Source organism: Rutidosis leptorrhynchoides, chromosome 2 (genome assembly GCF_046630445.1).
Source record: "Rutidosis leptorrhynchoides isolate AG116_Rl617_1_P2 chromosome 2, CSIRO_AGI_Rlap_v1, whole genome shotgun sequence".
In the NCBI taxonomy this organism is placed as follows: Eukaryota; Viridiplantae; Streptophyta; class Magnoliopsida; order Asterales; family Asteraceae; genus Rutidosis; species Rutidosis leptorrhynchoides.
In genome coordinates, this window is record NC_092334.1 from 109,829,329 (window position 1) to 109,845,865 (window position 16,537).

Consider the following 16,537-nt stretch of genomic DNA (forward strand, 5'->3'; position numbering starts at 1 on the left):
TAATGGATATGAACCAACTACAGAAGAAATTCAAATGCTAAAAGAAGAAGACAGATATCGATACAAATCATCGATAGAAGAACCTCCAAAATTAGAGTTAAAGCCACTTCCAAACCATTTGGAATACGCTTATTTACATGGTGAATCTGAATTACCTGTAATAATATCGTCTTCTCTTACTGAAAATGAGAAATCACAACTCATTTCTGTTTTGAAAGCTCATAAACCAGCCATTGCATGGAAGATTCATGATATTAAAGGAATAAGTCCTTCGTATTGCACACATAAAATCCTTATGGAAGAAGGTCATAAAACGTATGTGTAACGCCAACGAAGACTAAATCCTAATATGCAAGATGTAGTTAAGAAAGAGATTATTAAACTGCTAGATGCAGGTCTAATTTATCCAATCTCTGATAGTCCATGGGTAAGCCCAGTTCAATGCGTGCCTAAGAAGGGTGGCATGACTGTCATTACAAATGAAAAAAATGAGCTTATTCCTACTAGGACTGTAACAGGATGGCGTGTATGTATTGATTATAGAAAATTAAATGACGCCACCAGAAAAGATCACTTTCCCTTACCTTTCATTGATCAAATGTTGGAAAGATTAGCCGGAAACAGTTATTATTGTTTTCTAGATGGATTTTCCGGATATTTTCAAATTCCAATAGCACCCGAAGATCAAGAGAAAACCACATTCACATGCCCTTATGGTACTTTTGCTTACAAACGCATGCCATTTGGACTTTGTAACGCCCCTGCAACCTTTCAAAGGTGTATGATGGCGATTTTTCACGACATGATAGAAAAATGCATGGAAGTTTTCATGGATGACTTTTCAGTCTTCGGTGATACATTTGAATCATGTCTAGTTAATCTTGAACGAATGCTTATTAGATGCGAACAGTCAAATCTAGTACTTAATTGGGAGAAATGCCATTTCATGGTTAAAGAAGGCATCGTTCTTGGACATAAAATTTCAAAAGAAGGAATTGAAGTGGATAGATCTAAAGTAGATGTAATTGCTAAACTTCTACATCCCACCAATGTTAGAGGAGTTAGGAGTTTTCTAGGGCATGCCGGTTTTTACCGACGTTTCATAAAAGATTTTTCTAAAATTGCCACTCCTATGAATAAACTCCTAGAAAAGGATGCTCCATTCATCTTTTCAGATGAATGTATCAAATCTTTTAATATTCTTAAAGAGAAACTCACTAATGCACCGATCATGATAACACCAAATTGGAATCTACCATTTGAACTAATGTGCGATGCAAGTGATTTTGCAATGGGAGCTGTTTTAGGACAAAGGATTGAAAAACAATTTCAACCTATATATTATGCTAGTAAGACGTTACAAGGAGCACAAACGAACTATACAACTACTGAAAAAGAACTCCTTGCTATTGTCTTTTCTTTTGACAAATTTCGATCATATCTCGTTCTAGCAAAAACGGTGGTCTATACCGACCATTCTGCTCTTAGATACCTATTTTCGAAACAAGATGCTAAACCAAGATTAATCCGTTGGATCTTACTCTTACAAGAGTTTGATATTGAAATCCGAGATAAAAGAGGAGCAGAAAATCTCGCCGCTAATCATCTTTCTCGTCTTGAAAATCCTGAGTTAGAAGTTCTAAATGAATCGGCCATACAAGACAACTTTCCTGATGAATATCTATTGAAGATAGATTATAAGAAATTCCATGGTTTGCAGACTATGCAAACTACTTAGTTTGTGGATTCCTTGAAAAAGGATTATCGTACCAAAGACGAAAGAAATTCTTCAGTGATATAAAACACTATTTTTGGGAAGATCCACATCTGTTTAAAAGTTGTCCCGATGGAATAATACGCCGATGTGTATTTGGAGATGAAGCTAGTAAAATTTTAAACCATTGTCACACAGGACCAACAGGAGGGCATTATGGGCCTCAACTAACAGCAAGAAAAGTTTATGATGCTGGATTCTATTGGCCTACAATTTACAAAGACGCACACCTTCTTTGCAAATCCTGTGATGCTTGTCAAAGGGCCGGAAAAATAAGTCAACGTGATGAAATGCCACAAAATGTCATCCAAGTATGTGAAGTATTTGACATTTGGGGTATTGACTTTATGGGTCAATTTCCAAAATCTCATAATAATCTATATATACTTGTAGCCATTGATTATGTATCTAAATGGGCGGAAGCACAAGCTCTCCCAACTAACGATGCACGAGTTGTAGTCAACTTTTTAAAACGTCTTTTTGCAAGGTTTGGAACACCGAAAGCTTTAATTAGTGATCGGGGTACTCATTTCTGTAATAATCAACTTGAGAAAGTTCTTAAAAGATATGGAGTAACTCATAAAATCTCCACCGCATATCATCCACAAACAAGTGGACAAGTTGAAAATACAAACCGAGCTTTAAAACGTATTCTAGAGAAAACCGTAGGATCAAATCCGAAGGAATGGTCCATTAAATTGGAGGATGCACTCTGGGCTTTTAGAACAGCCTACAAAACTCCAATTGGAACCACACCTTTTAGACTTTTTTATGGAAAAGCATGTCATCTTCCAGTAGAAATTGAACACAAAGTATTTTGGGCTTTGAAGACATGTAATCTTGATTTACATGAAGCTGGACGTCTACGATTAAGTCAACTAAACGAATTAGAAGAATTAAGACATGAAGCATACAAAAATTCGTTAATCTATAAAGAAAGAACGAAGAAATGGCATGATAAAAGAATCAGAAGTTCAAAAGAATTTAAGAAAGGAGACAGAGTTCTTCTTTTCAACTCACGATTCAAGCTATTTCCTGGAAAATTGAAATCAAGATGGTCTGGACCATTCATAATCAAAAGAGTTTTCCCATACGGAACGATAGAATTAATAAATTCAAATGGGATTGAATTTAAAGTTAATGGTCACAGAGTTAAACACTTCATAGATAGTCCGATGGAAGTCGACAATGAAGTTAATCACAATTTCGACGCCACAGCTAACTAAGTGTGGGGAGAATCAAGGGGTTTATGTATTTCTGTTAGAGTTAGATTGTCTGTTTTCGTGTAGTTCTCGAAAATGGAACCCGAATGGTCTTTCCCTAGCAGACCCTAAAGAATTAGTCTTCCCCCCCATTCTGAATTTTTATTTTTTTAGGTTTTTACAAAATGAAGACTGCCTGTGAACTAAACCATGGTCTAATGCTACACGCTTTGATCACTAAACGTAATAATGACATACTTCCGAGTGAAATAGTATCAGTAATCAGAGAAAGAATGGACGGAGTTAGAAAAGAATCCAGATGCGAAGATAATAAGTTACAATTTGGTAAAGGAAAATCAAAATCCGCAGCGAAAAGAAGAGCAAGACACCTAGAACGATGTCACAAATGCGGAAAATGGTCACATGGAGGTAAATGTTCAAATAATCAAACCTATTCAAATACCGAATTTGTTACTTTATGCAGAGACGGACCGTTCATATGTTTAGAAGAAAAAACACTGAATGCTCGAGGTTACGCCTATGTAGCTATGGAAAACCAATTAAACCGACTATCTTATGAATGGGATAGATCATATAACTAAGAATACTATCTCACAGGTAAGTCTGTACAGTTTTTATTTTTTATTTATTTTTATTTTTAAACCTTTTGATAATAAACGCTAATTTGTTCGCTATAAAGTATTAAATTGGTATTAAATAAAATTAAGTTTGGCGACCGAAATTATTGATATCATTCAAAAATTTATTACATCACTGCGAAATTTAACGTTTATTCTTAAGGTATAAATATCTTTAAACAATCAACCCAAAATATTTCAAAAATTCGTCATGAGTTAAATTAGGTCTTGGAACCGAAATTACTTTACCGAAAAGAGGGGCGTATATTTTTTATAATATTTGATTGATTAAAGTGGGATAAAAAGCCAAAAAGATTTTTAATTTTATTTTTACCATGTTTTTAAAATTAATATATAAATCTTAAATTAAAATTATAAACTTTGTAAAAACAATATATTTAAAATTGTAAATATTTGAAAAATTAATATAAGTTTGGTGTGAATTTATAATATAAAATTTTAAATTAAGTTTGGTGTGAATTTTTAATTTTTAAAATATGAATTTTTAATTTTATGCATTTCAAATTTTAAGTTTGGTATGAATTTTTAATATTAATTATGAATTTTATATTTAAGTTTTGTGAATTTAAAAACAAAAATTTACTTTATCTCATTAAGTTAAAAATATGATTTTTAAAATTCGTCGTAAGTTGAAGACTAGGTCTTTGAACCGAAATTGCTTTACCCGAGGGAGGGACGAGAACTTTTATTATCATTATTTTTAATCTTATTGAATTAAAGTATGCCAAAAAAAAATTAAAAAACCCAAAAATCTAAGCTTTTAAAACAATCGCTTGAAAAAGACAAATTTTAAAATTTTGTCGAAGGACGGACTAGGACATCGATCTGAAACGACCTCGTCCTAAGAAAAAGGGAAACAAAATTTTAAAATTAATCACTTAATTGTTTTATAAGTTAATTTAAAAAAAAAAAAAAAAAACACTGTACCCGGACCCCCATGCGATCGCATGGGTTTTACACTTCAACTCCATGCGATCGCATGGAGCTGAAATCCAGGCCAGATACAAGAAGTCCAGCGGGTCTGTTCTTCACACAAAACAGACACATACACCCGAAAAAACTCTCAAATCTTCACCAAATTTCGCCAAAATTCACCGTAATTCATCATTTTTCTTGCTCTAATCATGCCTAGATTCTCATTCTTCAGCAAATTGGTAAAAATTACACCCCTAAACTCTATAAATTTCTAGTTTTTGTGATAATTACCAATTTTTTACCTAATGCAATTTTATTAATTTCTAGTGTAATTAGTGTTAAATTGTTAGTATTTTATACATGTATAACCTAGATTGATGCTATTTAACATGATTTGAAGCCAAAAACTTCAAAATTTTTAGAAATCTAGGGTTTGTGTTCTTGAGCAATTTGGGGTTTTTTGATATAAACAGGTTATGGCCGATTTTTGTCATGAATTATTGCTAAATTGAGTAGTGTAACATGTTTAGATAGTTAAATGATCCAAACAATGATCCTAAACATGATTTTTGGAGATTAAAGTGGACTTTTTAAGTCCAAAATTCATGAACTTGATTAATTTGATATATTTGCCATTTGAGACTTGTTTAATTATTAGTAATGAATATTTTGACATGTTATTTGAGTTAAATGCTTATGAATTTTGTATACATTTTCATATGTGCTTATTTGAAAAGTGTAGAATTGTGAAAAATTGTGAAAATGTGTATAAGTTTAATTTTGATTTAACATGTTATAGTGATTGTTTTAAGTTGTTATTTTGCTAACACTAATGCATATTTGGATGCACAAATTTTGTGTTTAATGTGTTTTACAGAGAGCCGATACTGGAGGTTCAGGAGCATCATCATCTAGACGACCAGCACCAGCACCAGAACCAGAACCAGAAATGCAACACGAACAAGAACCACAACAGGAACAACAACAACAGCCTGATCAGCACATACCTTATTATGATCCGGCACAGTTTGTTGATGAATTCATAGTATTCCCAATGAGGCCGCCAGTAGAATTCCCAACGATTCCTGAGCACACTCTACATCCTAATCTGAGATTTGATAGAAGATGGAGAGATTACGAGACATATCAAAGGAACAAATTCAAATTGGTAACAAAAAATGTAGAGGTGCCAAGGGTAATTGATTGGGCCCCTTTGGAAACGGTCCATCTGGCTGATCGTGTTAGACAGCTTTTAGTTCAAAGGTATGGCAGTTCTTCTTTTACAGATTGGGAACGTCTTTTCACCATTCGTAGATCTGTATATAAGGAATGGTGTGTTGAGTTGATGAGTACTGTATCACTTGATACAAATATAGTTAGAATAGATGATAGAAGATTTCTTAGGTTTATCCTTGGAGGTAGGATGTACAGAATGTCCATGCTGGACATGGCCAGGGCCTTACAGATATATACTCCTGGTGAGTTGCTATTACCCGATTGTACAAACTTGATTCATTATGGTGAACGGGTAGATAGTAACTTTGACGCTGACGCCATTTGGAGGTGTATGTCACATTTTGATGTTTTTACACGAGCAGGAGGACACTCCTATACACATATTGACAGTGCCGAGCTTCGTATTATTCATAGATTTTTGGCTAACTCGATTACACAAAGAGGTCATAATAAAGAAAAAATTACCTTATATGATTTATTCTACCTAAAGTGTATTCGCGATCCTAGAAGCTTTGTCAATATCCCTTACTGTGTTGCTTTTTATTTATCTAAAATGGTAGAGGGAATGCAGGACGGGAGTATAATAGGAGGAGGTATTTTTGTTACTCTCATTGGAGAGTATTTAGGTGTTGATAGGAACCAAGGGGGTCCATTACAGATTTGTAGAGAACAGGTTGAGCCCTTAGGATTGAAAGTTTATGTGGGTGCTAAGGTATTGAAAAGTAGACGTAACCAGGCAGTACCCTATGAGGGATCTCATCCTCAGGTAGAGAGAGGCTCAGACGAGGAAATGGAGGAGGCGGAAGACATTAGGGATGTCTTTCGAGATGCTATTCTTGACGTCCACGTTCGTATAGATGAGGAAGCAATGAAGAACGCGGCCAGACATAGTATGTATGAGCAGTGGAACTCCGAGCGAGTATACGAGGATTATAGGCGACTCCAACACGATAGCTGGTTAGTTCATCAGCACCAAATCATGAGCCAGCTATCATATCAGGTACCAAATAACTATGTACCTACTCGACCTGCTCATTTTCCGCCACATAGCCCCGATATCCGACCACCCTTTAACCGGTATGACTATAACCAAGCCTATCAGAACACCTATAACCAACAATGGAACCCACCCGATGAGATGAACTGGAACCCCTATCCAGACTGATTTAGTTCCATTTGGTTATTTTTATGATTTTTATGTTTTATTCTTTTGACTTTTTCATGTTTAAACTTATGTTATTGGATATATTTGTGTAATTTTTATTATTTTATTATTATTGTGTACTAATATTTCATATTTAGAATTTGAAAGTGGGATATTAAGTCCCATTTTAAATTGCCATGCATGATTATATTTGTATGTATGTATATTGTCAATTGTACAAAACAGGGTAAAACAGCGCATTTTCAAAGACTGGCATTAAGTTCAGCAAAAGCTACTAATTTTACGACAAGATGACAAATAAATGTGATGTAACAACAGACGGAATGAACAAATGATGTGCACCATTTATCATTCAGCAAACAAACGCCAATATATTTGGAAACTTTGGTAAAATTTAATCATTTTCACACAAATCACCCTCAATAATTTAAATTGTTACTGATTTCTTGCAAATGAGGGCATTGCAAGATCTTAAGTGTGGGAAGGGGTTAAATTCTTTCGAATTTTAAAATTTTTATCTTAAACACTTGGTTACCATTAAAAATACTAGTAAAGCAGTAGTTGTATTAGAATCTAGTGCTCTCTGATAATAAAGAACAGCCCTAGTCTTATATACTGACTACCCAATTCTAGTAAAATTTTTCAAAATTTTCAATTAAATGAACTCAAAATCATGTTTATACATATTTATGAACGATAAAACTAGGTTTTAACACCGAAATTATTGTTACCTCATAAAGGACATAAATTGAGAAACAAACCAAAATGTTAAAATTCATTTAAAATGGAATAGAGGACGATAAAAAGGAAAATAAAAGCCAAGTGTGGGAAAATTTACCAAGTTATCTTAAACATATGTCACATATATCTGTAACAAATAACTGAAAATACTTTTGCTTTGGACTAAACTAAAAAGTTTTACCTGATTTACTGTAAGAAAGATGGATCTACATGATGAATCAATTCCATCATTAAAAGGAAGTAAAGTCTTCCGAAAAAGACACGCGCTTCTTGATTTAGGTCAAGAAGTTGTCGTCCAGACCAGCTGTAGGTTGACGAAAAATCTAGAAAAGTCATCACTAAAATCAGCAGGAAATCCACGGACCTCAGTATTAAACAGGGTCGCCAAGTGGTCAGATTTATCCTAACCATGAGAAGGATTTATCTCGTAAAATGGGGGGGCACCGTGCAAATTAGCTGGATAAGACTAATGAATCAGATCCCCAGAAAGGATAATCTCCTTAAAGATTAAAAATTAGCTTTTAAGCCTGATATTACTCAATCCTAGAGATTGACCTTAAAGATTGAGAATTCAAACTCATGGAATTCAATGATATCTAAACTCGAGCTTGAACGAGAAAATATTTTGATCAAAATTACAAACCGATTTGTTTTCTGAAAACCCTATTTTCAATGCGTTCATTACCATTGAACGTAAAATCCTAGGAATTCACCTAGAATTCATTCGGTCACCTGAACCAAATCGGGTGTCAACCGTAAGAACGGTGGTTGCATAGCATGGTCAAAGACAGGACCTTGTGCCAGACCGAAAAATCATAAGGGTGAGCTTTACTATTGCTCCTACCAAGGATAGTAATTGCGTCCGACACGTTATAGATCATAATTAAAAGCATGTCAGGGGACATTGCCTTAACAGTTGCTTGTTCAACGCTTTCCTTTACAACCGGACGGTAGTTTACCGAAAGGTAATATACGGGACAAGTAAACTGGACGTGTTGCTTTCCAAATACAAGGTTAGCAAGTGGGTGACACAAAACCGCAAGTTTTGAGCTAAAATTTTCAAATCTGAAACCCACCAAACCCACAAAAATATTTTGCAAACACCGGTGAAGGGTTATTACGGAAAACTTATCTAGGGTAAAAGCTAGATTGAATTTTCAAAAGATCAAATATTTTCATAAAGATCTAATTTCCTTAAGGATCTACATTTTCATAGTCATGTGGGACTGTAAACCGCCTTTCAAATGTGCACTTTGCTTTGGAAACCGAAAGTAAATCGGCTATTTGATTGCAAGTGTCGTTGACCTAAACCCGAGGCAACTGTGGATGACACACCCACCTTTAACCATGGTTCTATCGTTACTATCATTGTTTATACTGCCGTATAGAAATCACTGATGTACAAAGTGTGAAGAATAAAGAAGTGATTCTAGTATTTCAAGACGATATTGCTTGAGGACAAGCAACGCTCAAGTGTGGGAATATTTGATAATGCTAAAAACGAATATATATTTCATAGCATTATTCCTCAAGAAAGACAAGCTTTTAGTTACAATTGTTCTATTTACAAGTGATATTCGTTTAAATAATAAAAGGTGAAGACAAAAGACAGATTCGACGAATTGAAGACGCAAACGACCAAAAAGCTCAAAAGTACAAAATACAATCCAAGAGGTTCCAATTATTGATAAGAAACGTCTCGAAATTACAAGAGTACAAGATTCAAAACGCAAAATACAAGATATTAAATTGTACGCAAGGACGTTCGAAAATCCGGAACCGGGACCAGAGTCAACTATCAATGCTCGACGCAACGGACTAAAAATTACAAGTCAACTATGCACATAAATATAATATAATATTTAAATAATTCTTATAATTATCTAATATATTATATTTATTTATAAAACCGTCGGCAGAAGAAAACAACCAAATATGAGCCTCCCCAGCTGGCCATGCGATCGCATGGCCTGGAAGGCATAAATCCATGCGATCGCATGAGCCCCAGTTCCAGCCCACATGCCTATAAAAATTGAGCTTTGGTGCACCACAAAATCCATCATATATCATTCTCTCTATCTATATACGTAAAATATATATATATAATTTATATTTTAATTTTAATTTTAATTTTAATCCTAATAATAAGGGTATGTTAGCGAATGTTGTAAGGGTGTAAGTCGAAATTCTGTCCGTGTAACGCTACGCTATTTTTAATCATTGTAAGTTATGTTCAACCTTTTTAATTTAATGTCTCGTAGCTAAGTTATTTTTATGCTTATTTAATCCGAAGTAATCATGATGTTGGGCTAATTACTAAAATTGGGTAATTGAGCTTTGTACCATAATTGGGGTTTGGACAAAAGAACGACACTTGTGGAAATTAGACTATGGGCTATTAATGGGCTTTATATTTGTTTAACTAAATGATAGTTTGTTAATGTTAATATAAAGATTTACAATTGGGCGTCCCTATAAATTACCATATACATTCGATCGGACACGATGGGTGGGGTATTTATATGTACGAATAATCGTTCATTTAACCGGACACGGGAATGGATTAATAGTCACTAGAATTATTAAAACAGGGGTGAAATTATGTACAAGGACACTTGGTATAATTGATAACAAAATATTAAAACCTTGGGTTACACTCAGTCGACATCCTGGTGCAATTATTAAACAAAGTATTAAAATCTTGTTACAGTTTAAGTCCCCAATTAGTTGGAATATTTAACTTCGGGTATAAGGATAATTTGACGAGGACACTCGCACTTTATATTTATGACTGATGGACTGTTATGGACAAAAACCAGACGGACATATTAAATAATCCTGGACAAAGGACAATTAACCCATGGGCATAAAACTAAAATCAACATGTCAACCATCATGATTACGGAAGTTTAAATAAGCATAATTCTTTTATTTCATATTTAATTTCCTTTATTTTATATTTAATTGCACTTCTAATTATCGCATTTTTATTGTTATTATATTTAATTGCACTTTTAATTATCGTACTTTTTAATTATCGCAAGTTTATTTTATCGCACTTTTATTATTCGCAATTCCATTATCGTTATTTACTTTACGCTTTAAATTAAGTCTTGTATTTATTTATTATTTTACATTTGGTTTTAACTGCGACTAAAGTTTTAAAATCGACAAACCGGTCATTAAACGGTAAAAACCCCCCTTTATAATAATAATATTACTTGTATTTATATTTGTATTTTTATAAAAGTAAACTAATATAGCGTTAAGCTTTGTTTAAAGATTTTCCCTGTGGAACAAACCGGACTTACTAAAAACTACACTACTGTACGATTAGGTACACTGCCTATAAGTGTTGTAGCAAGGTTTAAGTATATCCGTTCTCTAAATAAATAAATATCTTGTGTAAAATTGTATCGTATTTAATAGTATTTCCTGCTAAAATATAATAGTATTATATATACACCTCGCGAAACATCAAGTTGGTATCAGAGCGGTGGTCTTAGCGAACCAGGTATGCATTAGTGTGTCTAACTAATAGTCGTTAGAATGCATTAGTGAGCCTGGACTTCGACCGTGTCTGCATGTCAAAAGTTTTGCTTATCATTTTTGTCGGAAATTGCCTGCTTATCATTCTTAGTCTAGACACGTCTTACTGCATTGATTGCATAAATAGTGTATAGACAAAATTCATATCTTAGCGTATCTGCTAATCCATATCTTAGCGTATCTGTTACTGTAAACTTTGCCTGACATATTCCGTAAATTCCTCCATAATCTACGAAACCTTTTGCTCTATATAATTAGAATACCACCCGATAGCCGGAAAATCATTTCATATCGAAAAATTCTTTATTCAATCGTACGAAATGGAATTCGTCATTAGTTCAAGTCCCTCGAATTCCGAAATGGAATCCCACTCAAGTTCCGAAAGCAGTGTGACCGGAATGGATCAACCAATTAGTCATCATCTATTCTGGATGAATTGGGGATGGGTTCGTAGCCTCCTTAATCATTGGAGACAAGAAGAAGGTGATCCCTTCCATCCACCACATTTCCCTCTTGGCGAAGAACCTGAAGCACTTACCGGCGAACCTATCTGAAACACCATTTTCTCTCTTATTTCTAGAGTATCTCGTCACGATTACATACTACACCAAATTCTAGATTTTATTTATCCGCTCGTCCGAACCGGCAATCACCCCGGTGTAATAGAAGAAGTCAACGAGCTTCGCGCTCGGGTAGTGGCTTTGGAGAATATGGTGCAAAGGTTACAAACACCAGCAGCAGCACCAGCAGCATAAATAGTACCACCATCAGCAACACCAACAGTACCATCACCACCACCAACAACAACATCCACATCCCACACCGCAACATCACAATCTGTATCTCAAACATCAACGTCATACGCCCTGTAAATATCCAGGAATATCAACAACAACAAACGATGAAGTATTAATTCATAAACTTCATTGAAGAGATATCTCTGCGGCAGTTATGTAATCTCCAAAATCTTAGAGATTATTTAATTCTGACCGTAAATCGGATGAGTGAACGGAGATGGTAGAGTAGAAACTTTGATCGAAAATGGTGTACGATTTACAAGCTAGAATTGTTTTACTAACAGCATCAACAGGACCGTAGCATCATCAACACAGTCAGTGCTGTCAGTATCGTCAGAATCAACAGCACCTGTAACATCACAAACTCTGTCAGTTCAAGAATCATTGTGGACATCATTACGAATCAACAACAAATATATTGTATCAACGAGTTATGAAGTATTAACTCATTTCCAATCGAAAGATTTATATGTATATTTTATATGTATAAATTTTTAAACCATAATAAATCTTCCCGTACTAAGCTATTATGTGTGAATCTTAACTACTCAGTTAATTCATATTACAAATATGCAATGATGTACATCCTTCGTCCGCAACTTAACCATCGTTAATTACAATCTCTGTCTCAATTCAATAAAAATCCAATTCATAATAAATCAAGTGTATTATTCGAATATATGTTTGATTTTACACTTTCAACATCGATGTACTCGAAACTTTTCAAATAACATCATTCGTACCTTGCGAAGTTCACAAGAATTTCACGAAAACCAACAAATAACAAAGTAATGATTCATAATTTCAATATTATTGAAGAAATACTTATGCAATTTATAAAGTTTTAGGGATTACTCAATTCTAGTTCCAACCATAAAACAAATGAGTTTAATTTAATATTAACTCATTAAATCTATATTACATCTAAAGAAAATATACACATATATTTTCATAAAGACTGTAATAAACTTCTTTTGTACAAAATATTAATTGTGAAATTTTTTTAACGGGTAGGTAATACCCGAGAGATATATAAATTCACAATTAATATATTACATTTTTCGAAACTGATTCAGCAATCATCAACTATACTCCCTACTTTCACAACAATATCCATTCTTTCATATAAATCAAAAGAATCATACTCATTCAAATTCAATTACATATTCTGATTTTGAAATCGCATAATTCAATTCGAAATATAACTAGTATCATCACTCTTAGATTCCTATATCTTTCAAAGTTATACTTTGACTTCAAAACTGTATTAGAACATCATATGTATTAACGATTACAATATGTGCTCAAACCCTTCGAAATTCCTGAAGACACTTCAACTAAGGAAAATCGAGATGATGATCCAACCACATGTTACCCACAGTTATACACCTGAAAAACTCTCAAAACTCAAGTCATAGTTCGACACGTATCCTTGTTAGACCCTTTGGCATTTACTAGCTAAAATAACTTTTCAATTCCTTTTCAAAATAGACAGTTTTGTCACAGCTCCAACAAGTCAACTTCGACTTCTCAATCAAAACAGTCTTATTATAACCTCGATAGATACGTGGCCCTTTCGCCAACGTTACCAGGGAATCGTTTATATTCACCACATTAGCAATAAACTTACCAACAACTTCACTAATCTTTCACTTTCCAAAAAAAAAAAAAAAAATCATTATAATTATCGAAACCCTATCATATACTCATTCGTACCTTATAACAAGAATTGCCATACCAATTGTTGAGAATCAGTAATCAGTATTTTGAAACCTCGCAGCATGTCTACATCAACAATTACATATACACACAACGTCTACCTCCAAGACTTACATTCTTTGAATGAGAAATTTCTGAAAAACACCCAAAACTGCGAACCAGTTCTCGAAATTTTAAAAATGCTGATGAAGCAGCAAAAACTGTAAACGACCTTAACAGTAAAAAGTTGGATGATAAAGGATAGTATATTGGCAAAGCTCAAAAAAAGAGAAGCTTTGGAACTGAAAACGGATTGAGCAAAGTATGAAGGAGGCTGTGGACAAATCACAAAGGCTGAACCTGCCTTCAAAGAATCCAAATGATTCAGCACTTGCTGAAGTCATTAACGAATACCTTGCTCCTGACTTTAAACCCCTGCAGACAATATCCTTCATCATCCTCTGATATTAGACATTCTAAGATATCATCATATCTTTCATTATAAATATCATCCATACTTCTGAAGATATTTTTATAATTATTCTTATCTGAAATCATTTACCTCATCGCGCTATCTGTATTATATCATAAAAGAAACTATTTTAGTTTCTAAATTCTGAAACATTCGAGTTTAAAATAGGAATATTCTTGAAGAAGTGTTGGGAGCTGAAGCATGAGTTAGTATAATATAATGACACTTGATCAACGTGATTATATTACAGTAATTCATGCTGAGTTTCTAAATGTAACATGATGATTCACAGATCATAATGTCATCATGTGCTATGTTACACGACTCTTGTATTCTATTTAATCTCTAAAAATATCAAGAATATATTTTCTTGATTATTCGGTCTTTTCAGGGTATTCTGGTAAATTAACAAATCAAGATCGTGCTATTACCATTTTCTTCTTAGAACATTAACTATGTTCATTCTGAAATTCATATCTGCGAATACTGGACCATTACAAACGTTGCTTAATCGCAAGAAGAAGAAACGAAAGGACAAAACTCCAAAATAGAAATTGGAGTATAAATCGCAGCAAATAGAAGGGAGCATTAACTATGGATGTCAATGATTATAGAAGACAAAAGCAGGGGCTTTGAAATATAGGGAAGATATAAAACCCAACAACCACCCAAAAATTATAAACCGTATTTATCGATGCATATAGCAATATAAAGACACGGAAGAACTAAAAACACTATAAAATCGAGAGTATAGTAGAAGTAAATAGATTCTTCCGGAGGCAGATGAAAAAGAAGAATGACAGATATGAAAGTGAGGAGTATATCGAGAATCCATACTGGATGAAGCATATTGACAAATACTTTAAAATATGAGTTGAGGGAGAAAGAATAGAAGGTGTGAGTTGTAAGGAAACGAAGGAGGTGGATTTATAGTGAAATACCCGACAGAGAAATCAAGATGGATTATCGTATTAATTCAAAGAGAATCATAATCTCCTTAATCACCGAAGCATCAAATCCAACATAGATTACAAAGATTTTCTTTAAATTCAGAGATCAATTGTGATGACGTCAAAAGATATGAAGAATCACTATAATCTTATTTCCTTCATTTACGATAACTTCCCTCATACGCTTTGAGTAATCGAATTATTTTATCCATACTTCTTAGACATGATAAAACTTCATAATCGTTACGTCATAATAACATTCTCATTGTTAGCCACAACGACCTCTATCAAATTTCGGGGACGAAATTTCTTTAACGGGTAGGTACTGTGACGACTCGGAAATTTTTGACTAAATTTAAACTTTATCTTTATATTATTCTGACACGATAAGCAATGTTTGTTAAGTTAAATCTCAAGGATTTTAAACTATGTTTATACATTCATTTAAACCTCGACCAAATTCCAATGATTCACGAACCATTAAATGAACATATATGAATATGTATGTATATGTGTATATGTTATAAAATGAAAATGTCAACAAAGTATTTAAACATATAATGCTTTATATGAACGTATTTGTTTCAATATGATTATCGACGAAATTAAAAAAAAATATATTAAATGATTGAATTATCAGAAACATTGAATTATGATTATAAGTCTCTGTTGAGAGGTCCACTATGATTTGAGAAAATCTATTCCTCTTAACGATATTCGGAATAATTTGTAAAGCTATTTATAAATAAAAATAAAAAGTGTCATTTACGAAAGTTAGACAAAAGCTAGTGGAGAATTGATTTCCATAATATTCTATTAATCTATTTTCAAACGTACTAAAACGTTTTCAGTTTAAAAAGAACTTTATTATTAAAACGTATATAACTTTTATAAATATCTAGAATCACTTTTGGCAACTCATTACTTAACCAGTATAATAAATATAACGATATTTATATTTTATTTCATTAAATATATATAACGATTTAAATTAATATTATATATATTTATACGCGTATTATACATACATAGTTTTTATACTTTTACTATACTTTAACTTTACCTTTACTTTACTTTTACTTTACTTTAACTTTAATAATTCACTTTAATAATTCATACTTTAATAATTCACTTTAATAATTCATACTTTAATAATTCATTTTAATAATTCAAACTTTAATAATTCACTTTAATAATTCACTTTAATAATTCATACTTTAATAATTCACTTTAATAATTCAAAAATCTATTATAAATAGAATTCAATAGGTTTCATTATTTCATAGAAACTTGAAAATATATTTCTCTAAACTCTCTCAATCGATATATATATATATATATATATATATATATATATATATATATATATGCTCTGTATT